The 26,429-nt window shown below is 41.5% G+C and overlaps 1 protein-coding gene across 2 annotated transcripts in view; it reads right to left on the bottom strand.

Annotated features, from left to right (window-relative positions):
• Positions 1-16,606, bottom strand: part of lingo2 (leucine rich repeat and Ig domain containing 2) — a 380,872-nt gene extending 364,266 nt beyond the window's left edge. For both annotated transcript variants that reach the window (XM_079838709.1, XM_079838710.1), the window contains exon 1: positions 16,014-16,606. The gene's annotated coding sequence lies outside the window, so the exon portion shown is untranslated. The remainder of the gene's footprint in view (positions 1-16,013) is intronic.
• Between the last annotated feature and the right edge of the window lie 9,823 nt (positions 16,607-26,429).

The following is a 26,429-nucleotide window of genomic DNA, read 5'->3' as shown; positions in this document are numbered from 1 at the left end:
AATGCGCCAATCGGCCTGTGCAGCACAGATGCGTCTCGAACAAGCCTGGTGTTTTCCTGCTAGCTTTGCTGGGAAAGATGAAACGGATACACTGACATAATGAAGGCTCGTCAGTCAAACCAACTCCAAACCGGCAATAGCACTAGCTCTTGGCTACTAGCACCCGGTTCATGCTGGTGGAAAAGGGACATAATATCCATTGCTATTTGTTAGGAACAAGGAGGTTGACCGTATAATTATTGGAGATGCCTATCCATTAGTATCCATATTTATCTTAACCCTCTTGGCGCCACGGTCGAGTTTACTCAACAAGATGCGGCACTGAATAAAACGGCCGATTTTGTCAAATAGGGTGTCAAATTTCGTTCGACCTCCCCTCCACTAGATGTCAGACATGTCATACTTCATCCCCGACTCAAAAAAACGTCATGCTTCTATACAAAATCTTCGAGCAAGAGCGTATTGAATCAGTGCGAACAAACGCGGAGCTAGTGTGCAAGTGAGCCATTTTATCAGAGCAATATTGTCAACGTCAGCGAGTATTTGCATTAGATTATTATTATTTTCTAATGGCATCAATAAAGCTTACCCGCAATTAAGTGTTGGGTCTTCTATTCGCGGACCCTAATTCTGAAGGGGAATATCTGCCTTCAGAAGATGACATGATTCTGAAAGTGAAAGTTTAGCCCTACACCAAGCACAAACGGTGTGTCCTTTGCCCAATGTAGATGGTCCTTTGCCCAATGTCAATGGTGGGAACACAGTGGTGTTTCTCAGGGTCGGAGTGTTCATCGCAAAGTTAGCAGGCGTGTTACGCCGGCTTCACACCGCACGCCCAAGCAGTGCGTTGGCAGGGCAGGAGTGGTGCGTATGGAGAGCGGGAGCCACGCGTTGTGCATTCACACTGGCAGCGTTTGTCTCGCGCAGCTGAACCGCGGCTCGTGTATTGCAAATACAGTTAGGGGGCAACGTGGAGGCAGGGTGGGGAGTCGCAATGACAATGACAGTAGTCCGAACTGTGCATACTCGGCGGGCGCGCATGCGCGCGCATCTGTCTCTCGTCATCTCACTCATGATCTCTGCCTTGCCGTGGCGAGTGAGCTTTTGAACTAAACAGGTCTTGTCTACTTGTGTTTGTGTGTCATATGAATAATATACATGTGCCCCATACATGGAATCAGAGTGCCTACTGTATGTAGTAAATGGAAAGTCTCTAGAGCAAAAGGCCAACCGTTACATGCATTCGGTTTGTTTCTACCATTTATTAGTAAAGATTTACACAGTTTGTTTACTATTTACTATTTACCTGAGCATTCAGTATTGTGCAATATAGCATACAGAAGGTGAGGGACATTTTGGGGGGAAAGAAGTGCTGCACTTTATCATTTAAACATGCGACTTTTCATGAAAATTCTATAATCCGAGGTGACCACCACCATATGACGTCATGATATGCTAATTCGATGGGAAAATCCTACATAAACTTTGGGTCATCCTTAATATTTCTCTAATTTACAGAAAGTCTCTATCTTTTATCACTTTTAAGATATAGCCTTTTGAAATTAAGATGTCAAAATCGAACGTTTTAGGAAAAAAACTCTGGCGCCTAAAGGGACAATGTCTCTGCCTTTGTAGAAAGTTGGGCAACACTTTATAATAACTCATTCGATGAATCATTAGTTTAGCATTAGTAAATAGTCAATTCATTATTTATAAAGCATTAATACACCTTAGTAAGCAGTTTTATAAATACAGCTATAAATGCTTTATTCTTGATTTATAAGCACATCAATACTGTATTTAATAATTTTATTTTTTTATACTTTATTAATGATCAATTTAGATAAATTAATAATCAATTTAATTTCTAAATTAAGTTTTTTACATTATTTACAAACCAGTTATTTATGAGTTGTCAGTGGTTGACAGATGCAAAAAAATTAACTACAACTGTACACTTGAGACTTAGTTTCATTTTACTGCACAGTTATGTTTTCTGGAGGTGTAAAGGATTTTTTTATGATCTATGACATAGCAGATGTTTATTCTTCATTATAAAGGGTACAGTTGTACAGTTTATTTTTTTGCATTTTTAAATGAATATTTCTATTTTCTGTATCACTCTGTTGTGTTGTGTTTGTTTCCTTTTATCTGTTTAGGAGATAACTGAGCCTTTAAATCTTCTTTGTAAAAGCTTTACGAGGCATAAATACTCCTCAATTTAGATGAGCTCAAAAAATAGTTAACTGACAACTACTAAATGTTTTATAACTACCTGAATTAATCATGAATTACAGTTGGAATACATGTTAATAAAGCATTTATTAACAGACTGAGTAACTATTACTATATGTCTAAATAATAATGTGTATAAATGTACATTTATATAGTTTATTAATAATGTACTTACACATACTAAATGATCGTATGACAACTCCTAAATAGCTGGTTTGTAAATAATGTAATATTTAATTTAGAAATGATTAATTGATCATTAATAAAGTTTGAAAATACAATTTTTAAACACATAAAATATATGCTTATAAATCAAGAACAAAGCATTTATAGCTTTATTTATAAACTGCTTATTAATGTATATTAATGCTTTAAAAATGATGAATTATTATAATGCTTAATTAATGATTCATAGCGTGCAGTTATTATGAAGTGTAACCAAAAAAAAAAAAAGTAGCTATGGCTGGTTGGGATAATTTGAAGGACAAGAAACTGATATATAATTAAAATTTAGCAGATTGGAAACACACACACACACACACACACACACTTATGCCCATAAACACACTAAATTGCTGTTCTCTTTTTGTAAGAGCTCGATAAGAGCCTCTTTCTCCCCTGGCTCCCCTCTGGATGCCTGCCAGTGGTGGACCGCAGCTTTGTGCGGCATCCCCAGGAAGTCTTTCCCTGCCACATTCCCCCACATCCTCTTCCGTCCGACCCCCACCGCCTATGACTCTATCCTCGGCTAAACCCAGGGACCTGCATGGGGATCCTCTGTAATGCGCAGCCTTCATTGATTTATAATTCCGTGCTGTGCTGACATCCAAGGGTAGAAATTACACATGTTGATAATGGGAGCACTGCTTGTTCGAGCCGAGGTAAAGGTCATCATTTAGATGCTGTGGCTTTGTTCCCAAGCCTCTCAAACGGGGTATTAACATCCAGAGCGCATCTAATCCAGCAAGTTAAAACACAGCAAGAATGCTCTATCGTGAAAAGCCAGTGCACTTTGATAATGCAGTACTCTGTTCCATACCACGGATCTCTGCAGGTTTGTATGTTCTGTATGGACTAATGTGGGTTTGCCAGTCCTCAATTTTGGTCCATTCATCCAAAACTGAAACATCTGAAACGCCTTTTGGCACGAATGACAACAAATACGCAGTCAAATCCAAGGTTGGCAAACATTAGCCTAAGTGTTTCGAAAGGTGCTTGAATAACATCTTCATGACCTCCCTCAGGAAAGCTTTCTCTAAACAAGAAGCCATTTTTCAGATTTAACACACCACTCTTGTCCCTAGTTAAACATCTCTCAGCAGAGCATGTCGTCTGAAGTGCCTACGCGAACTCTATGCTGTGCATAACTGAATAGATAAGGGAGTGACTTGTTGATTGAACAGATTCAATTGAGTTTGATTAAATTTAAAAAGCTAGACTCTATTTTTATGAGGCATCAAACCAATAAAACTGTTGTTTTCATGTTCAGTATAAACTCCATTATTTCCTTATTGCATTAGCACCAATACCCAGTAATTGTAACCTCGCTTTATCCTCTCTGCTGAGTAAGACTTAATATCCCCAGGCTAGTCAATTGGTCTATGCCATGTCTCAGCTTAAAATATTAAGTGTATGGATGAGCCTTGTGCCCTAATAGAACACATACAGCACTTTTCTGGCCTCCGAAGAACAAGCCGGCCAATAACCTAAATAAAAGGCTCACCGAGAACATTCATCAAACTACTCCAGAACAGCTGATACTAACAAATCCACTGACCAAGCCCACGCTGAATCTACACACACAGAGCTCTACAGAAAGCTTGGCTGATTTCTACAGAATTAAAACGCCCACCATTCATAAAGTTGTACGCATCTTTGCCCCCTGCATGTTTGATTATTAAATATTCTGGCAAATTTAATTATGCCTTTAGCTACTAATAAGAATTGTAATACTCATGAGCTCTGTTCAACAAAGTTTTTCCATGTTCAAATGCAGATTATCCATAAAAACGAGAACAGAAAATATGACTGGAGGTGACCACATTTTTTTACTACAGTATATTTAAATAATGTTAATGATAACATAATATATAGATATACAGTACCTTTAAATGTATATGTTTTTGAAAGACTAATACTCACCAAGGCTGTATTTATTTAATATAACATGTATATTAAAAAATGTAATTTATTCCTGTGATGGCAAAGCTGAATTTTCAGCATCATTACTCCAGTCTTCAGTATCACATGATCCTTCAGAAATCCTTCTAATATGCTGCTCAAGAAACATTTATTATTATCAATATTGAAAACAGTTGTGATACTTGATGTTTTTTTGTAGAAATTGTGATACATTTTTCAGGATTCTTTAATGAATAGAAAGTTCAATGAACAGCATTTATTTGCATTTATTAAATGTATGTTACTAAATGTATTAAAGCATTTATTAAATATAAATATTTTGTTACATTATAAATATCTTCACTGTCACTTTTAATCAATTTAGTGCATTCTTAATGAATAAAAATAAATATTTTTTTTATCTTACCACACATGTTTGAATGGTTGTTTCCACAAAAATGTTAAGCAGCAAAACGTGTAGCTTAGCAGTTTTCAACATTGATAATAATAAGAAATGTTTCTTGAGCAAATCTGAAGGAACTTCAGAACTTCAATGGTGTACTTCAAACACAATTATCTGTAACTGAATAGAAGTGATCCAAACTAAGATAACTGTAAGGTAACTCCATTGAATGTCCAATTTTCCTATTGCATTTAAAATGTATTATTTTCACAAATATGTCTTTTATAATTGATTAAATTATGTAAAGCGATAAAGGCTATACAAATATTTATAATAATGATTAAAAAATACATTTAATGTAATTTAAGATATGTTTAATAATAGGCATTTTATGTGGAAGAACTTTGTATCATATTCATGCTTGTGCCAAAAATGTGTTCAATTTGTCAATTTCACATGCCTATGGTACTATGCTTTCAGCCCAACAGGAGAATGACCGTGTCAGCACCCCGATTGCCATCATTTGTTTCAAATGATTAGTGTCAATAATTACTTCCCTATTAATGAAATGCATCTACTATCACAAACAACATCATTATGGATTGGTTAATTGGATGAGTTTAGGCATATTAGCCAATATTACATCTGAGCATGGAGGGGTGCTGCTTTATGGTCCATTTTCAACTAATTGCATTTTGGGCCCTTGTTACAAGCATCATGAATGTGCATCTGCCATGAGACTCTCTCTCTGGATCAATGTATGGTAGAAATGTAATTATCAAGCCAGTGAAGGCGTAGACAGCCGTGTCTGTTTGCATTCTCGCTAACCGTGCAACATAGCGTTCTCAAACCATGTTCTGATTATCTGCTTGGAAATGGGTTTAGATATTTAGAGCATGAAAAGACCTATGTTAAAGCAAAACGTGTATTTTTAAAGGAATAGTCCAGGTTCGAATGGACAGCATTTATCGCATAACATTGATTACCACAATCATTTATTTTGGGGAAGAATAATCTGGTTTACAGTGAGATACTTTCAATGGAAGTGAATGAGGCCAATCTGTAAATGTATAGTACACCCCAAAATAAAATGCATGTAGTCATTGCAAACCTATATGACTTTCTTCTGTGGCATGTTGGTTCTCATTGACTTCCATAGTATGGTAAAAAATACAGAAACTGTTTGGTTGTCAACATTCTTCAAAATATCCTTGTGTTAAGCAGAAGAAATAAATGGATATAGGTTTGGAACTGCATAAGGGTGAGTAAATGATGACAACATTTTAATTATCCTTTCAACAGTATAGCTACAAGACAAAAATAGTAAGTATAAACTTGTCAAAATGTACAATTACTACGTAAAGCTTTAAAATGTAAATATGTTGAGAATGACTTTAGCTCAAATTATAAATGAAGTGCTTTCAAATAAGCTTCTGCTTTTAAAATCTCCAAAAATCAGACCTATCAACTTCCAATATTTCAATCTTAGTCTATTTGTGCATTTATTTACTTATTTATTTGTTTGTTTTTGGAAGAACTGAACTACACCTGCGCCTCCTCTTCTTCATAACCCTACATTTAATCTTTTTAGACATACGCCAAAATGTTACTTAAATGTAGATCAAAATATTGTTTGCTTTTTACAACTCATTTTCACCATGAACAAAGGCTAAATTAGCTTTGATAGAATTTTCATTATGCTAGTCAATGTTACATTTAGTTTACTTACTAAATAAATAAAAACAACTTTAAAATATGAAACAGAAAAATGAATAACACCAACAATAATTTCTGCAAAGCACAAAGCTTGACAGTATGATTATTTAAACAAAATTGTTTCTTTCTTTTCTATGGTAAGTGTTATTTGCTTTTTGACAAACCCCAAAAAAACGAACAAAAAGGTTTCAAACTGAGACTGTGATTTCCAATTAGAGCAATGTAAAAACGCACTTCAAATAAATGACACATTGTTTTCAGTGTAGTGTCGCCTAACAGTACAGAAACTCTGAAACATTGATTCAGAATGATACAGAAGACAAAGGACCTTAGGTGAAGGTCAGACAAGGCCAGAGCCCTCTCTATGCAGCAGAACCTGAGGCAGGCTGACCTCCTTAGATTCTCTCCCCTCCTCTCCTCACCTACAGCTAAAATACCCTCGCATCCTTCTCCAGTGTGTCACCCATATGAACCCTTGCTAATGCTTGGTGTCAATTCAGACGCAAAAGCTCAGTACACTTTAGCTCGAGGTGTCCCACTTCCACCAGTTCCATGGCAGTTTGACTGCAAAGGCGAGATGGATGTCGGGGTCATCGGTCCTAATCCACCCCTCTAGAGCCAGTGGCGTCCATTCATTCCCCTGAGCACCTGCTGACATTGCCCTCCACCCTTTTCTACACTCTTCTTAGGCTGTGAGAAGCCCTGTCATGCCACACCATCCGTTCCCCTAAGCACCCCTCACATCACAGGGCTGGGGCTGAAACAGGATGGAAGATGTCCTCTTAAGTTAGCATTGCTACGGGCAACATGTTTCAGTTTGGAACGCTTGGAAGACTTGGCAGACTCTGTATGTGTCATTTAATTTAAACTTTTTGACTTCTTAAGGTCTTCATTACACAGCATGAGGCAATGCAGGTCTAACAAAGAGAAATGCAGAAACGAAAAAGAAGGGAAGTGCGCAATTTATCCATGAGAGATACAAATGATTCACAATGCATTAGCTTAGTTTAAAACAGCAATTCTTAATGTTTTGCTTTAGAATCCAAATTTTAGATTTAGATTTTAGACATCGAGGGAAGACCCAACACTTTACCAGAATTGGTTAGCATAATAAAACATTAAAATGTAAAAATATTACCATGAACTAGGGCTGGGCGATAAATGTTATCAAGATTGCGATAACATTTACGTTGATGATGATAAGCTCTGGACATTTTTATTCCAAATGAATTAATCTTACAGCCTATCACACAGCAAAAATAAACGTGACAAGAGCCAGTGCATGTCACTGCTAAGTGATTTCTGTGTGTCTCTGCGTGAATGAACAGTTTGGTGTCACAGGCGTTTTCAGCATCTTCCATCTCAATAAATGAGGACATGAAAGCCAGGGGCGGTTCTAGACCCTTTTTAGGCGGGCTTCAGCTATACTGTATAAAAAATATGTGATTAACCTATATAACATATGAAACTGGCGGGAGGCTTCGGCTTCGTCCCGTCTTTTAGTCAGTGGTGCCGAGCAGAGCGCACATCAAAAGCAGAGGTGTTTGGGTTAATCTGAGCCTCATTGGTCTGTCACCGCTCCGTCAATGTCAAAATATTTGAGAAAACCAATCAAATCAGAGTAGGCGGGCTTTATGTTCACACAGAATCTGCTGAGGCTAAGCGCGAATTTTAGCTGCGCAACTCGACGTCAAGTGAGAGAAATGTAAGCTAAGACAGAAATGTTAAACAAAGACAAAAATATTCAGGCCAATGAATAAACTTTGTCTAATTTCGCCATTTTGAATTGACAATAGGCCCATGTAATGTGATTCATAATGTAATTAACAAACAAGAAATATTAACAAAGCCGTTTTCTTCAGATTAGGCATACAATTAATAATGAATGTGTACATATTGTAAATTAATATTATTCCATTTGTAGCCTTCAGTAAATTACAAAAAGCTCAGCTATTTCAGCCTGTACTGGGCATACGATTAGTACTGAATGTGTTTATATTGTGAATTAATTTAATAACTTAAAACTTTATTAAACAGTAAATTAACATGTCTAAGAAAAGTATTCATAAAACATATAAATATCAGTATGTTAATATGTAAACCATATGTTTACTTTTTCCACTGACGAAAATGGAAAAACTATATCAGTCAAAGCTCAGCGTTAGGAGGGGAAGACACTGGGCAAGATAAAAACAGAGAAAAAGAGAGATGTGGAGATAAGAAAGAAAAATAATCTACTGCCCATGTGACAAGGTTTTCAAGCTATTGTTATCTAATTTTTGGGGCTTCAGAACATCTTAAAATGCAGATATGTAGATCAGAGAAATAAACATTTTCTCGGTGGAGCTTTATAAGTATTGCTTTATAAGTATTAATAAACAGCCATCCTATGGATATGCATGTTAGTAAGCTACTAGTTAATAGCGCAATTTGGACCCTAAAATACCCTCACTGGGGGCTAAGCCCCCCTAAAATGAAAATCCTAGAACTGCCCCTGATGAACATTACCTTCATATCCAGAGCTGCTTTGAGAGCCACTTCACAAGTTTTCAGTTGAGAAAAACTACAGTCAAATACAAAATGAAACTGAAACTAAAACTGAAAGATCTTCACGACAAAACAAAGGTTTGGTTTATTTTTCAAGAAATTATGACAGAAAGATATTTCTAGTATAAATATTATTCTAAAAAGTACTTCACAAAGTAACAACAATAATATTACTATTTCTAAGGGATATCATACAACCAATATATTTTTTTTCATCCATGTTTTGAATTTACAAATTATAAAATATCAAATCCCGATCCCAAAAATAAAATAAAATGGAAAAAACTAAATGTAAGGGAAAATAAATGTTTTTTCACATATTTATTGTAGTTCTTCTAGGCCCAGTCTTTCTAAAACGTGTCGATTCCTACAAAGCCCCATCCTTCCGAAAAGGCCAGCTGACCAAGTGTGTCGGAAATGTAACGCCCCTTAACATAATCACAAGTTTCAGCTTCCAAAGCAATTATAAGGACAGCTAATAATGCTGTCAGTTTTGCCATATCAGTTTGAGCTAAGCTTGTATGTATTTGCAGTTTACACATGCCGCGGTTCAGCTGCACGTGACAAACGTCGCCAGTGTGAAAGCACAGCTCTGCTTGAGTGGCCAGTGTGAAACAGAAAATCTAGTGTCTATGTTTGTCATATTTTCACCACAAGTTATAAGCAGAGAACAGAGGATACTATGTTAAACATACATCCATCTCTGCACTTTTGATCGTAAAAACGCCAAACAATATGCGTTACTCTACACTGCACAAAACTCCACATTTGAACAGTCAATAGATACATAGAGACAACATACTTACAGGCTCTGATTTAGAAGCAAGAATATGGAATTGCCCCATTTTTTTAGAAATAGCCTTTGTGCACAGCTTGCCTTGTATTCTCCCAGGTTCAGCAAACTGTCCTCCGCAAAATATGCTGCACACAAACAGGGAACATTTGGATTGTAGCCTACTGTTCTGGAACAGTGTTGTAAATAAATCTTAACCACTGATTCCCACTTGCTTCCACTTTCGGAAGGCCAAATAAAGTGCTTTTGGTTCCGCATAGAAACACACAGCGTCTCACGACATGGCGGCGGCAACACAAATACGACATCTGAAGCCACGCCTTTTTTCTTTGCGCATGCATTTGGGCGGCATTATGAAAATATTTCCACCTAGTGACCTATGTCGTTTTCTATATTGATGACAATAATAAATGTTTCTTGAGCACTAAATGATCCGAATGATTTTTGAAGGATCACGTGACACTGAAGACTGGAGCAATAGCAAAATTTGGCAATATTAAATACATTACATATATTTAAAATAGAAAAAGTCTATATTAACACATTTCTATATACACACATTTAAATTTTAAATTCTGAAATGAATGCAGTTTCACCACTGTTTAGCCAGGATGTCATGAAAGTCCTTAAGAAGATCATCTAAAGTATTTTTAAACGCTTTGCAAAATTTGGCAGAACTTTACTAACGTCATGAGCACAGTGCCAGCTTGTTTTCCAGCAGACTTTAGGGACCCTTGAGGATTAGTGCCACCATCTGTCTGTATATACCATCCAGATGTGTTATATAAATACATTGATAAATATGTTTATGTTGACAGAAAGCAGAGGGATGTAAGTGTAACAATCAAAGGAGAAGCACCAGTGACAGATCCCTGCTAAAATGTGTCTATGTGCGACACATCTCTCCGGTCATTCAATGGTCAACACTTGCCTTAGAGATCAAATCAACAACACTGAAAGATAGCAGATGGGGCCAGTGCCAAATTTAGAGCTTTTTTTCCTGTTATTTAGACTGGCGGCAATGAGGAGGCACGACTGTTTCTGTGGTGCCTATGCCAAAATAACATCACCCTGATGTGCACTAAAGATCTGAAGCCCTGTGACAGAATCATCCAAGCTCTCTTGTGAGAAGGTAGAGTCACTCCGCTAAAGGTCATGGTCTCCAAAATACAGAAAACAAATGTTGACAGAACAATGAGCATTGATTTTTTTTTTTTTCTCCTTCTCTTAATGGACTCCCTATAAATATAGTTACAAAGGCTGAATCATCCCTTTCAGGTAGCAAGAGCTCTTGTACTACTGAAGGTTTGTATATTTAACAACGTTGGTCTTCATTTAACATTTAACAAAAAAGGCACAACACAAAAAAAAAATTTTTTCAAAACAATGTTCATTCAGAAAACGCTAGAAAATGTAAATACCTGAAGTAAAATACCTGAAACAGTATTTTCGGTAACACTTTATTTTGATGGTCCCTTTTGAACATTCTGTTGACTACAAGTAACTTTGCAACTACATGTCAACTAGCTCTCATTAGAGTATTAGTAGACTGTCTACTTAATATCTGCCAACTCTTTATTGTGATGGTCCTCCAACAGACATTCTACTGACTATAAGTAACTTTGCAACTACATGTCAACTTATTCTAACCCTAACCCTACCAGTCTACTAATACTCTACTAAACCGCTAATGAGAGTTAGTAGACATGTTGATGCAACATTACTTATAGTCAACAGAATATGTTAAAGGGACCATCAAAATAAAGTGAAACCGTATTTTCTTGTAAAACACACTCATCTTTGTTTTATTACAACTTTGATTTAACTTTTTAAAATGCAACAACTATGCAAATTCTACCATACATTGTTGCATTCTGAAATGTGTCAACGCAATTTGTAACAATGCCGTCTCAGAGTTGCCGCAATGGCCACTATAGCTGTCTAAAAATATCTGCTTCTACGATTCGTTTTTGATTTCAGGTCAACCACTTGCTTACTTGCTTAGCGTCCTTTACACCCCTGCAGGGTTTGGACGGCATCCTGTGTAATGCACCTCCATTGTACTCGGTCCCTTGCCAAGGTTTGAATATGTTCTTGCCATTCTCTGTCATATTTCTTTCTACTCAATCCAAAGGGTACCATGATAAAGGATTTGGCAGCCTTGTGAAAGTATCTTTTCGTTGTCATACGAAAAAGTTTGTAATGGTAGGCGATTATTTTGCATACGTAAGACATGTCCAATACATTTCCAGCTACGTTGCATAAGCACTGAGGTCAGGGGTTCCTTTAGTCCGCAACATTCATAGACCTGTTCACGGACCTGTTTATTTGAGATGAAGTCAGACCAACGGATTTTGGCTATGCGTCTTAGGTGGTCGAATATTTCCATCCTTTTCTGTCGATCAGCTTTCAGAGGCATACAATAGTGTCGCCTACTGTCAACCACTAATGGCACATTTGAAAACACATTTGAAAAGAATCTTGAAATACATATTTTAAACATACATTCTAGATATTGCAATTGGTTTCTGTAGCTTTTGGTCCAATTTGTACATGGTTTGATTCCTATGAAACAAAAAAACAAAATTACACTATGAATACATTATTAATCGCCCTAAATTAAAACATCCAACAAACTATAATGTAAGCATGTAAAACTAATTTTACAAAACAAAAACATTGGGTTTAATGACCCAGACATTTGATGATAACTCTATTCCCCACTCTTTCACACTGTGCTTAACCCCGGGTTATCATCGTTCTAAACATCGCTTTTAACCCCGGATAAAGGAAAGTTTCACACTTGTAATTTAAATGTGGAGTTAGCCCTCCAGAGCAGGGTTATTGCTGCTTTTGAAAATAAGGACTAGCCAGGGGTTTAGGAATGTGCAGTGAGAAACAGCAGCTTATGAATACCAAAGACTAACTTTTAACCCTTTGCAAGTACGATCACACCAGTGTGATTAGAACGTTCAGTGCATTACGATTAACAATTGCTAAATTCAAACGTGCTTTCGCGCTTTGGCTGGCACTGAGCCAGGGGCAGACACACTCAGCACTTGTCATATACAACAACTATTCAGTGTTTTCAACCACATGTTTATTTTAGGTTTCAGACATTTAAATATACATAAGTACCAGCAAAACCATGCATTTTTTAAAATACACACTGATGTCTATGGAAGTGACAATAATAATCCTTTTTTATTATAATTAGGCAACAAGTTTTATTCAGGTCAGATACACATTGTGCAAGTAACTTTAAAGTTTTCTCTATTCTTCTCCCAGTTCACCCTCCAATTACTTTCATGTATTCCAGGAGAAGTGGATGAATTCACGTGCTGTAATCCAATAGATCCGATTCTCTGAACTGCGGCAAACTAAACTGGGGGCGCCCATCGTGCATATAGCTCAACTAACACGATCGTTGTAAAGGTGTTTAAACAACAAAACACATCCACTTGCCCATATTTGAATATCAGATATTTCATGCAATAAGTCACACATTTAACAATATTTTTAATAAGAAGGACAAATTAAATAAAAACACTATTGTGACTGCGGTGCGTTATGTGAAAAGCAATGACGTGTCACCATGGAAACAAAGCGATACGTTCTAAATAATGATCGCCTTGAAAAACTCACGCTGGGGGGTCAGCCAGAATATTTTTAATTTACGTGTGAAAGGGTCATGGAAACAAAGTTCTAAATAATGATCGCCTTGAAAAACTCACGCTGGGGGGTTAGCCAGAATATTTAAAATTTACGTGTGAAAGGGTTAATCCTGGGTATAGAGTGAGCAGTGTGAAATATGAATAAAGATAACCCAGGATTCTGTTTACCCAGGATTTAGAATGACCCTGTGTTAACTGCTTCAAGTGTGAAAAGCCCTCGAGTACTAAGGTTTTTAGCACAAAATAAATGTGAAATTTGAATTGTGTTGTCCATCCTGCCAAAATTAAATCAAACCAGCATAAAATGGTCTGTTTTGGTGGTTTTAGAGTGGTTTTAGGTACCTGACAGACCTGTCAACCAGCTAAATACCAGTTTGGCGATGCAGGGAGACCAGGTAAACCAGCTTAAACAGGATAAGACCAGCAAACCACCTTAGGCTGGATTTAGCTTCTTTTTGCTGTGTTTGTGTACTTGCATGAAGAATAAATCTGGTCTCTCAGGAGTGCAATTAAGACATCATGTTTGTAATGGCAGTCAGTGTCAAAGCTTGTTTATGAGTGCACTGAAAAAAAAAACATTTTCATCAGTGTAATTCTCTGTATCTAGACAGTGAAGCAACATAGACTTAAAATAATATTGAAAGAAAATTAAGCACACAATCAAACCATCTTTGTGCATTCGGAGTGCATTGCAGTGACCTTGCCTACTACATTCAGGTTCACAGGACATTTGTCATCCCCTGACCCAATCTTTTCCATCATCAAACAGCACATTTAACATACAAAGTTATCGAGATGGCCATGAGAGCACCTTCAGGCATGGCTGCTTCACACAGTGGCAAACCTCCTCACAATGGCACATGTGTTGATGCATCTGGCTATACACTGGGAACAAGCGGTCCTGGCAATGCAGCGAAAGGCTTTTTCTGTGACTACATCTGCCGGTGCATTCTCATTTCCATCCAAGACCCTTGAAGGCCTGTTTCATAACAGCAGGCAGGCAGACTACGCTACTGCTGTCGCATAGCAATTACTCTATTTATACATGCAAAATCACAATTAATGATTGTTTGAATGGAAAAAGCAATATATGGAAAAGTTAATTCTATATTTCCCAATCTAGGCTCTACATGCCAATGATTGTGAGTGTACAAAAAAAAAAATCTAAGAAATGCAACTGTCTAAAATTCAGAGCTGCCTCTTCAAACACAAACCAGCAGATCCAAGGACTGTGCGGCTCTGCCCAGTTAGCTCTCAATAAAACATCAAAGACATAGAACACACAGACATCATCACCATCTCGCTTTTCTTTTTCTCTCTCAATCCGATTGAATTCAGTCATGTATAACTGTCAAGATTGTTCATCACATTTCCGAAGCATTCAGATTACTGTGAAAACCTAAGCCTTCCTCTGCTCCAATATTCACATGGATATAATGAGAATCATTCTGTCACATTCAGATACTTCCTCTGTAAACTCACATTAACACCGCTTTTTTATCTGCAGGCAAAGTCATGGGCGTACCGGTAACATGAGTGGACAGAATCATCACTATGGACAGGATAACAGAGGGGCCAATTTCAACAGCCAGGGTTATTTATTATTCAATTATTTTAAATATTTCAGGGCAGACAGGATGTGCATGCGATCATAAATATTTCAGCTCATCCGACAAAGGAGGGGGGCCACTTGTCCACTACCGCCAGGGGAGCGCACACACGCTCCTCGACGAAGCTCTGGGACATTCACGCCCAAACCTGCCTGTCCTTCAGTTTGCAAGAAAAAAAATCAAAATAATTTTTTTTATATTCTGCCCTCTCTCCATCTGGCCTCAGTTGCGTAACGCAGCAGCACAGATATGAGGCTGTCAAACCCCCTCCATCACGCCCTCAATCTATGTTTGCATTTTTGCACCCCTCCTTTCTTAAACATGGTCAGAAGACGGCCACCAAATTGCTTCGTGCGAGGGAGCTGCGGCTGAACTCGTGGGAGAAGTGACAGCAAAAGTAATTGCGTCCGGTGCAAGGGGGAAAAAAAATGACAACAATCAGTTGGTTGCAACTCTAAAAGTTGCGAGAGAATCTTAAGGTGTAGATTTAAATATTCCCCTTAAAATTACATATAGCTGCCGTTAACCCCATCCTCCCAACCCCTCACCTCTATTTCCGACGAATGGGGGATCCTGTCAAAATGAGGACTGTCTCGCACTGTAATTATGCCCTTTGTCCCCCAACACCCCATTAATATCCACCAAGGTGCAAATGAATAAATCACGTTTTTAACGCTAGACCTAAGCACCAATTAAAATGCACGGCACCATTCTGAATAACATTCACAAAGCCTTCAACTTTCATTTAACTGAATGATTTATGTAAATAATTCACACAAAAAACAACAACTCTGACTTACATTTACCCCTCATTTCCTCTTCAGCAGTCGTTGCGGAACAGTAATCTCATCTCTCTCAAACCTGACTTGCACTTGGTTGCACATGCAAGACATCGAACTTGACTAACATCTTACCTTGAAATGCTATTTGTGATCCTATACTCCACAGGCTGGCTGAAGCAAAGCAATGCACGACCCAAATCTCTTCAGTTTAGCCCTCGCAACGCAACAAAAACAGGAGCCTTCCTGACAAATTCTTTTTTTTGTCCTTGCTTCAGATTTCCCTTTATTACTCCCTGCTTTTATAATCCCGTCCTTTTCCTTTTTGATTTTCCTTGAACGTCTTCAGTTCTCAGTGTTAAGAGGATGCTGCCTATCTCTGCAAGACTGAGAGAGGAAAAAGAGAGAGAGAGAGAGACAGGAACGGAGGCAGCTCTCCTCCTCGTGCGCAAGGTCCTCCCGTCAGTGGCTGGAGGCAGCAGCTGCGCTCCAACCTCGAAGAATCCTGCCGTGTACCGCTCCACTTAGCTCATCCTCCACAAGCGCTTGCATCCCAGAGAACTTTCAGACTTGCACTCACAATCCACACTCCGCATTGAGACTGAAAGGAGCACAAACCTTCTGTGTTTAATCCATGTGTCAGTTCTTTTTCTGAATTGTGGATTTAATTGTCTCTTCTCCCGCCCGGCACAATGTCTAGATGCTCGGAGTATTGAACATTGCGCTCTCTCTCTCTCTCACACGCTAGCACATATGCACACACACGCTCGCCCTCCCTCTCGCAGTTCTTTCCACCCCCTCCATTCATCCATCTCTCCCTCCCTCTTCCTCACTCTCTCGCTGCATGAGAGTCTGACAATTACTGCATTTGTGTTCAGAGTTTTCAAAGATAAAGGATTGCTTCCTACTGTCCTTAAGTAGCAATAAAAAGTGGCTCCATATGCAAAAGAGAATGTGCAAATAACGGCAAAAAAAGGAATGAGTGATAAAGAAGGGAAAGCTCTTCATAGCTGTTCCTATCTCCTGAGCAAGCACACCACCTACCCCTCCAAGGAGACAACTCTAGCAGCACCGGTGGAAGGGTCACCATTCAGTGTTGGCCAGCTGTCAAGAGTGATTGAGGAGGTAGATGAAAATAGAAGCAGATGAAGCAAGCAGATCAGAGCGCTACCAGGAAGCAAGGACAATACGCATCGAACAGCAACCGTGGAATCATATAATTAGCGGCAGAAACAAAATTGCCAATTCCCTTATCGCCTCAACACACATATGCACGGAGAAGAGCCTCCGGGGGATACTGAATGAGAGGCAGTGGCAGAACTAATAAAAAACAAAAAGAAGATTGGCCTGAACAATGGTATGAAGCGAAAGAGCCATGCTGGGCCTAACTGGCACACACACACACACAAACAAACAAAATGAACGGATATGGCATATTTGACCTACTAAGTTATTTGAAACATCTTTTAATGAACTGCAGACGCTGACATTTTGAGGTGTAGGTAGCATGTATTTCTGATTAGCTGCATTGTTGTACTAGTGTTTGCATTAAAGATGCATTTTTTTCAGTGTTAAATGGAGCCAGCTTAATATGTAGGTTGATTTCCCAGGAGAGCACTGACTATAGCTATCAAAAAATTGCTTGGTTCGTTTCAGCATCCCAAACAGCCTGATAAAGTCATTGACACGAGTTTGGGGGCGGGACCATCTATTTGGCCAACAAATGGGAGAGGGTAAGTGTTCAGGAAACTTGTTTGAAAACAGTCATTATTTTGAGAAAAATATGCTGGCAGTAGGACTGGCACAGAAATTACACCCTTTAGATTGAAGTATATTAGACCCTTTTCACAAAATATTTGTCTATATTTTTTTAAACTATATTTTGCCTTGGCAGTAAATTACAAAAATTCTTCTGCGAGGGTGTTTGTAATACAAAGGCTGAGGAAGTAATGGCAAATTTGACATATTTTTCGGTAACATTTTATAATGTTTAGTTATAAGTCACTTAAATAATAATAATGTTTAGTTATAAGACACTAAATTATTAGTTAATGGTGATCTAATAATAAAAAAATGTAACTATACATTCACGGGGGTATAAATCAGTCATAAATCATTTATAAATTATTTGTTAATACATTCATAAATTATTAATAAGTGGTATGCTATACCATATATATAAAAGTGATGCATAGTTTACACTTTAGATTAGGAGATGCAGAAGGTGTTGTAAATGACTTGTACACATGTACATGCAAGAAAAGTAAGAAAGATCTACAAATGATGTGTAACATTTGATGAATTGTTTACACTTTTGATTAGGGAATGCAGAAAGATTTGCAAATTATTTATTCTTGTGTGTACTGTAGTGTAAGTGATGACTGGTGAGGGTATTGACCGCTGTCTTCTCTGACACACATGGAGTCTTTAACCGCTGTGAAGCACCTGATGTGAGCCTCAGTGGAAGGTAAAACTGGTTCACATTATCACAGATCCCACACAGAACAGTCTGAAAGTCTGTGGTGATGAGTGAAAGGTTTTATCATGACCCAATGCAATCCCCTGACAGTAAGTTATTTATTCATGTTTATCCCCTTGAAAACAAATAAATTACTCTTAAAAATAATTTTAGCACCCTGCATGTTTGTGCTTTTGAACACAGACCAGCTGACAACTTAAAGGCCCACTGAAGTGCCTTGAAACGCACAGCATCAATGTGTTGACGTAATTTCCCCTAAAACAGGAAGACAGTGCGGGACATATCAGGCAGCCCCTCCCCTTTTTTAAAACAGCCAATAGCATTTTGTTTATATCACAGTTTGACAACTGGAGTTCGCCACCCCTGGACTACAGCATTTCAGCTCGGTAAAGCCGCAGTTTCCTCATCTCCTCCTCCAATCTGTCACTTTGAAATAAAGCATTCTGTGCAAAATTCAAACAGGTCCGATATGTTTTGTGGCCTGCGCCGACTTGCGCATATGATACCCTTGCTCTCGCGTCTCTGGACCTGAGCAGACTGTGTGTGTGTGTGTGTGTGTGCTGCAGCGATGCGCGTGAAATTAACGTGAAACCAGACTTGATTTGCCTCAACTGAAAGCATATTTACACTGTCTGAATAATTTGAAATTTTTTTGAATGCTTATATCTCCCAACCCTCTACAATGCGAGTAAAACACTTGCATATGCGAGTAAATCGTCACTCTGGGCGATTAAATAATATCTATCATTAGCCATTGGCTAATAAATTCTCAGATTTTACTTGCCAGTGTGTGTGTTAGATGCTAAGAATAAGTTAAGCATAAATATATTTTTACTCGCTGAACACTCTGAATAAGCGCTTGAGAGTTCCGCTCTCGTCAAGCGATCTATACGATTTCAAATCAGTTCATCTTACGTACCGTAAACTCTAGTGTGAAGAACTCTGTCGCTTTGCTGAGTACGTTTCTCTCTCTCTCTCACTCACACACACGCCATTGAGTCTTACATGTTAACAATATTCTTTGTTGTATTTTCCTGTAAAAATAACGGCGTTCATTTGGAATTATTCAGTTTTTAAGATCAAGCAGAAGATATGCCATTTTTTTCCAGTAGTGGGCAGAGCGCTCATCTTTTCCTGTCCCTGTTTTGATTTCAGCAAATCAGTTTGAGCGAATGCTGTCAACGTGATTAATATTCATGAACCCAGCAGCTCATCAATCCTTAGTGTGTTGTATATTGTTATTAGTAGTAGAATTAGTAATGTTATTATTATATTTTAATAATATAATATAATTACTATTATCTATTTATTTTACAGAAACACCAACAATATCTTAAGCACCAAAACAAGTCCAAAGTTCACCACCACCAGTCCAAATTTCAAAGAATGACAAATATGCATTCATACATGGTTACCAACAGTTATAGTTCTAATTACTAAAGTTCAGTAAATCATTAAATAGTGCTTGATTATCATAATATCATAACATAGTCTAATGCTTGATTGACTGACGTTAAGCGTGTACGTTCCGATATTTAAAAAGCTATGCCATTTTACAAATATATTGATACATTTGGTGGAATTTATATATATATATATATATATATATATATAGCCTCAGCCGAGCGGGACGGGCTGGGAAGCGCTAGCCAGGCTTCCAAACTCCGCACCAGTGGGACCAATGGCACAAAAGAGGTACCCCCAGTGGGGCAGCGAGGTGGAACACAAGGACCCGATTCAGATGGGGGTGCGGCCCGAAGTGAGGTCTGCGTGCTGGGAGCACCCTGGTTCCACATAGAGGCAGGTGGTGTGAGAGACGGCGTGTTTAGTGCAGCCTGCCAACTGCCGATATGAGAGGGGGCTGAGGTGGCGAGGCATAGCGTCGCAGGTTGCCAGCCGCGCCCTCTTGGGACCCGAAGGAATGGGAAACTGCTCTTTTGGTGAGAATATGGGTACCGCTGGACTCCGGGTAGCCAGGCGGAACAGAAACAAAAGGAAACAGAAAATTCTCCACCCGGCCCTCCTCCGGGGAAGGGAGCGATGCCTTCACTGTCTCCCGAAGAGCAGACGTCCAATTCTTCAGGTTGCCCGTCTCAGGGCCAGCGTCCGCGCCCGGCTCCCTGCTGCCTGCTAGGTGGCGGCTGCTGCTTTGCAAGCTTGGCAGGGGCGGAAGACGAGGCGGGTGGGCGCCCTCGGCAACGAGCAGGCGGAGGAGCTGTGGCCATCAGCTGGGTGGAGGCAGCAGCAGATTGCTGGGGCAGGGTGTGCCAGATCGCCTCCGTCTGCTTCTGTGCGGCCGAAAACTGTTGACAGCACCGCCGAATAAGCCCACCGGCGACACGGGGGAGTCCAGGAACCGATACTTGTCGGTTTCCCTCATGTCGGCCAGGTTGAGCCATAGGTGGCGCTCCTGGACCACAAGTGTGGCCCTCTCCTGACTAACCAAGCGCACCGTCACCTTCGTCACACGGAGGGCGAGGTCAGTGGCGGTTCACAGCTCTTGGCCTGGTAGACTTGCAGCAACGCCATGGCATGGAAGGCAGCGGCGGCCTGTCCAAATGCTCTGTAAGCCTTGTCCGTTAGATTGGATGAGAACTTCACGGGATGGGTGACGCAGACTACCCCTCCAATTGGTGGCCGCCGGACACAGTTGCATCGCGACGGCACGTTCAACTGGCGAGATGCCCACATACCCCTTGGCCTCCCCGCCATCCAGGGTGGTGAAGGTGGAGGAGAAGCCACGGTTACTGAGAACCAGTGTGGGCCGCCCTGAGAAACCAATCTTCCAAACGGGACACTGTGGAGGGTTCCACTAAAGCCCGAGCCCAACACGCCTGGCGGCCTGGGAAAGCCAGGGATCTTTGCCAATTCGGGATCTGGCTCGGGCAATGGCACTCTCCCAGAAGGAGGCAATGCAGCCGAGTCGTCATCTCCCGATGCCGCGATCGGCATCTGATCGTCGGCCAGTACACCGGAAGAGATGGTTGGTCGCTCAGTAGAGGGACCACCATGCTGTTCCGGCAACACCACGGGGTTCAGTGTGGAGGGAATAGGGGCCTGCAGAGGTTGCCTCGACGGGGAAGCCCTAAACGTAATCCTCAGGTCCCCCGGTCTATCTGCCGAAGTAGCACTCGCCCGGTTTTAACCAGAGGGAGCGCTAGATTGGGGCATAGGGGTGGGTGCTTGGCCTCGAGAACAGAGGTAAACAAGCCTGGACAGTAACACTGAGATAGTCATGTTCCCGCAGTGAGAACATGAACTATCCACGAATGTTGCTTCAACGTGCTGAACGGCCAAACACGTGACACAGCGCTTGTCAGTCGACGACAGGGAACGACTGCATCCAGAAACGCACGGGCGGAATGACATCTTGAAAAAGACACAGTGTCTACTCGTAATTTGCTCTTTTAGGATGGAAAATTTGCTCTTTTAAATGTGCTGAAGCACACAGGGACAGCCGCTGCGCTGCTGCAGGAGACAGCGCGCTCTCACTCTCTCACCCAGCAACTCGCAACAGCTGATGAATCAGCGCAGAGACACGAGCATTTGCTGGCACTTCCTATTTATACCCGCGCTGCGGGGCGGAGTGCTGCATGCAAATTCTGCACGTCATTGTTCATTGGCCGGTTAGAACACACTTGTACTCTCATGTGATATCTCAATTCGTCAGTTCACATTCTGACGTACGCCGAACGTGACCGACTGAAAGGGAACTCTTCATACATTTACTATTGATCTGTTTTGATTTATTTCATGATTTACAATTTTGTTAAGATAACTTACAGCACATTTGTAAATCATTAGCATACCGCTTATTAATAAGTTATACAAAAATATAGACATGTTTTGTAAATGATTAGTTCACCATTAATAATTTACATATGACTTATAACTGAATTAACAAAACATTTTTAAATTGTTAGCATGACACTTATTAATCATTAATGAACGTATAGTCATGTTTTGAAAATGATTAGTTAATCATTAACTAATTACTTATAAGTGACTTATAACTAAACGTTATTATAAAGTGTTACCAGTCGGGTAAAACGCTATCACAGATTTGTTCTTTTGCTATTAGAGCAAACAGGAATGCAAAAATTATATTTGCCGTCGTCTCCCATTCAACACTATAGATGTTTACCCAACTACAATGACTTCTGCTTATGAGAACCCCGGAAATGTCAAAAAGGTATATTGTAACTCTTAACAATAAAGTTCAATTAGTCAACATTAGGTAAAATGAATACATATATACATATGCCACATTACTAATTTTCTGGATTGAAGAGACATAAATAATAATAAAAATAATTGTTCCCTTTCAAGCGAACTCGCGCTGCGTCACCGCTTTGGGAACGCCTCTGCGTGATTGTGTCGTGAAGCACATATGTTATCAGTCCAATAGAGAGACGGAACGTCATAGGCGGGTGACGTCATAGACCCGGAAACTATAAAGCACACCGGCAAACACACGCCGTCAGCTTCTGTTGCCTTCAACAAGCGCTCTGTGTCATTGTTCCTGTCATTCTGTGTTGTGTCTGAGTTCAGACTTTTTTTTTTTTCTAAAGTTTGCACTCACACTCACATATATAAAAAAGAGAGATTATGGCGAGCAAACAGCACTACAGACAATGTGTTCCTCCCTGCTCACGCTACATCACGAGCGGGGATAGACATGCGATGTGTGTTGTTTGTCTGGGTGAGCAGCACGCGCAGTCGGCACTCTGCGGATTCTCCCACCCGGGAAGCGGCCGTGGTGTTACAGCTATCTTCCTCCGAGGAGGTTGATGTCTGTAGCATCAATGCAGGGGGTGAGGACTCGCTACTTCCTTCCCCTGCGGGTGAGGAGCTTATACGGAGATAAAGGAACGGGACAAAAGCTTTTTGCTTGATGCGCCGCTGTCTCCGGAAGGCCTGTTCGGTGACGCCGTCACCACTGTTACCGACAGGTTCCTGGAGGCAAAGAAACAGGCGGCGGCGCTTAAGCAGTTCCTTCCCCGTAAGCCCCAGGTCTTGTCTGCTGCTGGGCGGGAGCAGCAGACGCAGAGTACAAGCTCCTCCCATAGGGCGCAGCAAAAAGTGAGTGTCGCCACTCGTACACCCCCTCAGAAAGGGTCGTCGGGTGCGCGGCTCTCACAAGCGCAGCCTTCTAAACCCAGGGCTGATCTGAGGACAATCATTGTGGCGAGGAAGGCTGCGTCCAAGAAGTCCTGACGCCTCTGGGTATGCAGGGGATCCGCATACTCAATTACATCGACGACTGGCTGATACTAGAGCAGTCAGCGTGTCTCGCGGTTCAGCATCGAGATGTTGTTCTCTCGCACATGAGGAGGTTGGGGCTGAGGCTCAACTCCAAGAAGAGTGTTCTTTTTCCTGTGCAAAAGATCACTTATCTCGGTGTGAGTTGGGATTCGGTCTCTATGCAGGCCCGTCTGTCAGAGCCTCGCATAGGGTCGATCCTCTCAGCCGTGAAAGGGGTGAAGCTAGACCAGCCGCTCACTGTAAAACAGTTTCAGAGACTGTTAGGTCTGATGGCAGCCGAGTCCAACGTGATTCCTTCGGGCCTGCTGTTCATGAGGCTGTTACAGTGGTGGCTCAAGACCAGGGGCTTTTGCCCGAGGGGAAACCCTTTCCGCATAATCAAGGCAACGTGGCGGTGTCTCCGCACCATGGTTATGTGGAAGGACCCTTGGTTCCTGACCCAAGGCCCGTCCCTGGGGGCACAGTGTCAGCGTGCGTCTCTGACCACGGATGCCTCCCTGACGGGCTTGGGGGCGACCATGAGTGGCACCAGGGTCTGTGGCAGGAACACAAGCGTTCATGGCACATAAATTGCCTGGAAATGTTGGCGGTGTTTCAGGCCCTGAAACACTTCCTGCCACATGTCAGGGGCCATCATGTGCTTGTACGCACAGTCAGCAAATTGGTGGTCTCCTACATCAACCATCGGGTTTGAGGTCTCGTTGCTTATACAAGTTGGTGCGCCTTATCCTCCTCTGGGCTCAGGGAAAATTGCTGTCAGTCAGGGCAATGTACATCCCAGGGAGCCAGAATGTGGAAGCAGACATCCTGTCGAGGCAGAGGCCGAGGCCCGGGGAGTGGAGACTCCACACCGAGGTGGTGGAGCTCCTTTGGGAGAAGTTTGGCAGGGCCCAAGTGGACCTGTTCGCCACTCAGGAGAATGCGCATTGTCGTCTGTGGTTATTCCTGTCGCCTCCAGCTCCTCTCAGACTGGACGCGATGGTACAGGAGTGGCCGAGGCTGCCCCTGTATGCTTTTCCCCCGATTACTCTGCTTCCGGGAGTTCTAGAGAGAGTGCGTCGGGATGGGGCCCGTCTTCTACTAGTAGCCCCGTTCTGGCCGGGCCGGGTATGGTTCTCAGACCTGGTGTCTCTCCTCGACGGCTCTCCCCTGGAGATTCCGATCAGGAGGGACCTTCTCTCTCAAGCGGGCGGAGTCTTCGTACACCCCCGCCCGGAGCTGTGGAAACTGTGGGCTTGGCCTCTGAGGGGGCCCAGCTCATAAGTTCGGGTCTCTCAACCGAGGTTGTTGAGACCATTATACACTCCCTCTACGAGGAAACTTTACTACCTAAAGTGGAGACTCTTCACCTTATGGTGTCGAGATCGCCTGCGGGGTTTCCAGTTAACTGCCCAGCAAACGTGGTGCTGGAGTTCCTGCAGGAGAGATTCTCTGCTGGGTTAGCCCCCTCCACACTAAAGGTGTACGTGGCGGCCATAGCAGCTTACCACACTCCTTTGAGTGGAGTTTCTTTAGGGCGACACCCGCTAGTAACCCGTTTCCTCCGTGGAACCTTGAGACTGAGACCTGGGTGCCGGCCTGGGACTTATCCATCGTCCTTCAAGGCCTTTCCGAGGCTCCCTTCGAGCCGCTCAAGGAAGTCTCTGAGAAGTTTCTCACTCTGAAAACTATATTTCTTCTTGCTATATCTTCCCTTAAAAGAATAGGGGACTAGCAAGCCCTCTCTGTTGCACCCTCGTGCTTGGAGTATGGCTAAGGCCTTTCTCTCTCCGAGGCCCGGGTATATTCCTAAGGTCCTCACTAATCCTGTGAGACCTATTGTTCTCCAGGCCTTCTGTCCTCCTCCTTTTACGACGTCAGACCAGGAAAAATTTAATCTGCTTTGTCCCGTTCGCGCACTAGACGCCTATGTCCACAGAGCTGCCCTGTGGAGGAAAACTGATCAGTTGTTTGTTTGTCACGGACCTCCCTCGAGAGGGGGTCCAGTCTCAAAGTAGAGAATGAGCAAGTTGGTGGTCGAGGCTATCTCACTTGCTTATGTGTCGGCCGGGCAGCCCTCCCCTTTAGCTGTTCGGTCCCACTTCACTAGGAGTATTGCTGCCTCTCAAGCTATTTTAGCAGGGGCCTCCTTGCAGGACGTTTGTGATGCGGCGGGGTGGGCCTCGCCTCATACTTTCATCAGATTCTACAAACTGGATGTGAACGCTACTCCGGGGTCTCGGGTGCTCGCCTCTTAGCTCATGCCACAGGCGGGCATCCAGACTCGCATGGGGACGTGGGTATTCTCGTTCCCAAAGCGGTGACGTAGCGCGAGTTCCCTTGAAAGGGAATGTCTCGGTTACAACTGTAACCTTAGTTCCCTGAATAGGGAACGAGACGCTGCGTCACCCTGCCATACTCCTCGCATGCCCGCAAGCTCCTTGTTTCAGGCCTTCTTCAGAAGCTGACTGCTTGTGTTTGCCGGTGTGCTTTATAGTTTCCGGGTCTATGACGTCACCCGCCTATGACGTTCCGTCTCTCTATTGGACTGATGACATACGTGCTTCACGACGCAATCACGCAGAGGCGTTCCCAAAGCGGTGACGCAGCATCTCATTCCCTATTCAGGGAACTAAGGTTACAGTCGTTACCGAGACGATCTGTTGTACTTTTCACAGAAACGCACTTATACAGATGAAAACCAATAATATGAATTTCCTTACAATTTCATTACGATCAAATAAGTTGTACTGTACTGCTATAATGTTGTCTACTTAACTGAAAATAACTCAAATTAAGTAGAGATAAGAAGAGCAAGAGGAAACTCA

Source organism: Gobio gobio (genome assembly GCF_949357685.1).
Source record: "Gobio gobio genome assembly, chromosome: 16".
In the NCBI taxonomy this organism is placed as follows: Eukaryota; Metazoa; Chordata; class Actinopteri; order Cypriniformes; family Gobionidae; genus Gobio; species Gobio gobio.
This window is presented reverse-complemented; position numbering and strand designations above follow the sequence as displayed.